Below are 3510 nucleotides of genomic sequence, written 5' to 3'. Positions count from 1 at the left end.
CTTCCCCCTATTTTCTGCGATTTATACTCCAATTTCTGTTTCGGAGCTTTGTCCCTTCGTTTCTTCTTCTTGTGATTGGGCATCTCTTGTAATGGTCCAGAATTCACAGATATAAGTTTCAGAATGAACATTGTTAATGTCCTAAGAAAGAAACAGTAATAGAGCAATTTGACTTGTCAAATTACCAGAATATCCCGGAAAAATAGATTTATCAAGAAGATATGTTCTCGATATGTTTGGAGACTAGATAGAATGTAAGAGTCGTGTACATGGCACATGATGATGTTACAGTCTGTGAATCATCACGTTTCATTAGAAACTCAGCATGACTTACTGTAATATAATCACGTTGATCAAGTGTCATTATATTATACTAACCCATGCATCAGTTCCCAACACTACTTCATTAACATTCATATTTTAAGCTCGAAAGTTTACAAAATATAGAAACTAACAGTTTCTATATGATGTAACACTGATAGCACGAAGAGATGAATGATTTCAGATAAGATTAGTTATAAAATATATTCAGAAATATCGAGGATATTTATAATGAAATATACGATAATATCTTTGAATATCTAAGATCAGAGGATGATGGAGACTATTGTCCGTAAGGGTTTAGAGTAAGGAGCAAGATATTCGCTAAAGACTTCAGCAGACATTGAATCATTTAGATTCTTTGAAGTCAAACTTATTCTTTGTAATTTGTCCACGGCTTCCTTCATAGTTTCGCATAATCCGCTTTTCGGTATTAAATTTTCTATTGAGTGTTTCCAATACTCCATTCTTTATCATCAAACTTTCGACGATTAAAGTCGTGTACAGTTTTTGCTGCTGTATTCAGCTTTTCAGAACTTCAGAATGGAAGATCATAATTCTAAGATATAAATGTTATATGTTTACATATAACTGTTGATGTAGACATGCTGCGAGATTTCAAAATACTGATTGCTGATTCTCGGTATTTGGTACGGCAATTTTTGTTATCAGATGCAGATGAGTAGATGATAGGATTTCAATGAATATAATAATTTTTCATAAAGTCAAAGATCAATGATGTTGCTGGTAAGTTTACTGCTAATGTAGTGGGATATAAACGGTTTTCCGGTATCGATGACGAAAGGCAACTTATATATATCAGGGTTATACTAAGCTAATACGATTGAAAAGTCGAAGTTGACTTGCTGGAGCTGTGACAAAACTGGCTATCTCGATCAGCAGATGTAAAGTTATTTTCGGTAATAATAACGCTAAAGGAATTAGCACAGCTACTTGTTAAACGTTTACTCAGGTTCCGAGTGTTTTCAGGTGCATAACTATATGCATCAATCTTTTCTCCCGTAAATGAAGTGCGGTTGGTTCATCCTCTCGTTTGAGGTGTTTTCAAGAATCATGAAAGGTTTGAACGCAGAATGTAATCGTGAAGATACAAATGATGTTTAAGATGAAATCAAGTGGCAAATTTGAAGAATTATTTAGTTTCATATGTTATAATCAATATTTTAATTTATTTTAATTGTCCAATGTTCTTAGTCCACAGTCGATAGTCCACAGTTGACAGTCAATAATTCATATATAGTTTAATTTATAATATTCGAATTAATTAATACGTATCGTGACCCGTATATGTCTCAGACTCGACCACAACTCAAAGTATATATATTATTATAGAATTAACCTCAACCCTGTATAGAGAACTCGATCATTACTGCATATAGAGTGTCTATGGTTATTCCAAATAATATATATATATATGCGTCGATATGATATGTCAAAACCTTGTATATGTGTTCCGATATTTAAAGTGCGTAAAAATAAATACAGAAATTAAATGACGATAAATAAAATTGCAAGAATTAAATTGCGATAAAATAAATTGCGATAATTAAATTGCGATAATTAAATTGCGACAAATAAATTATAATCAGTTAGCTAGGAACAATTAGCTAGGAACAGTTAGCGTGGATTCTTAACAAAATTTCTCATAGTTAATTTGTCTGTTTCTAACAAATTTTATTTTGTCATATGTTTTCTTCATTATGCCACTTGTTGGATTCTGATAGGTCAAAATCCGAAAATGAAATTGAATAAAAATGGTTATTCTGCGGTGAACGGATACGTATATCGGTGGTTGTAAGTAAGATAGTAAATGACTGTTGAATCAGATTGAAAGAATGTACAGTATAACATGTTAATATGAAAGCTAAATATTTCCTCGGGTATTACCTACGCGTTAAAATATTTTCATCCTTAACAGTTTGAACGAAAGAATTTTTAATTACAATCTTTATGAACACATATATACATATATATTTTCTTCAGATGTAACCATGGATTTAATGAGTCATTGTGAGATTAAACTCATTAGATTTGCGGCTAGAACTAGAGTACATAATCTCTAAAACATTAGAGATTACATAATCGCCATGAAGGATGAAGATAGTTTATGTAGAACGATTCGTAGAACGATGATTATGCTTGAGATATAGATTTCTAGGTTGAGACGTGTGATGATGTTGTTGTTGTTGTTGTTGGTACTGGTTATACTGCTGGTGCTACTGATGGTGGTACTGTTGATGTCAGTGCTACAAGTGTTGTTGGTGCTAAGGTTGGTCATGACGTTGGTGTAGTAAGTATAGCTTATAAATCACGCACCATTCTTGTCAGGTTTTCTATCCTACCCTCTATCATTTCTATCTATCCACTCATTTGATTCGATAGATCTTGATTATCAATTCGAAGTTCCCTAACTACTTCTAATATTCCCCTTCGATTGGTATTCGGAAGTAGAGGTTGAATATTTTCTGAAATTGCAGTAACGTGACCTTCGAGGTGGAAAACTTTAGCAAGAAGGGTGAATACAGTGTTGCGCATAGGTTCACCGGTGAGTACATCATTTTCTCCGATGTTAGGAGGTAAGTTTGGTTCGCGGTAGGGCTCGCCTTCTTCATTTCTACATCGAGTGAGTAAGTCTCGGACCCACCCCCATCTCCTCCAGAAAGAATAATAACTAAATGGTTGGGGCACTTCTGGTTCATTGACTTCGGAGTCTGCTTCAATATACATCTCGAAATCGCTTCCGGAACTAATGGAATCCAAGCTAGGTGTAGGATCCATCTCTCACGATCAGTTAAAGGGTTTTGATATGAAATGATTTTCGAATATTGAATGATATTCTAATTATATATAGAATATCTATACATACTTCCAAAGATCCCGTGAATTACGGAGAAAATTAAGGGAACGTGTCAGATAAAGTCTACAGTGACAGATACGCTAAGATATAAATTTTTGTCTATACACTATTCATGCAATCATTGCAGTAAGATGTGTCTAGACTAAAAATAATAAGCAGGTAATTTTCCTAAGGATGATAAGCAGATGATTTCTGACAAAAATGATAAGCAAAACTTTTGACATGCAGACACGGTCGAAGTCCAGACTCACTAATGCATCCTAATAACTATCAGGTAGACACACTAATGTACGACCTGGTTCGCTAAGACC

Source organism: Rutidosis leptorrhynchoides, chromosome 5, assembly GCF_046630445.1.
Source record: "Rutidosis leptorrhynchoides isolate AG116_Rl617_1_P2 chromosome 5, CSIRO_AGI_Rlap_v1, whole genome shotgun sequence".
NCBI classification, from domain to species: Eukaryota; Viridiplantae; Streptophyta; class Magnoliopsida; order Asterales; family Asteraceae; genus Rutidosis; species Rutidosis leptorrhynchoides.
This window is presented reverse-complemented; position numbering follows the sequence as displayed.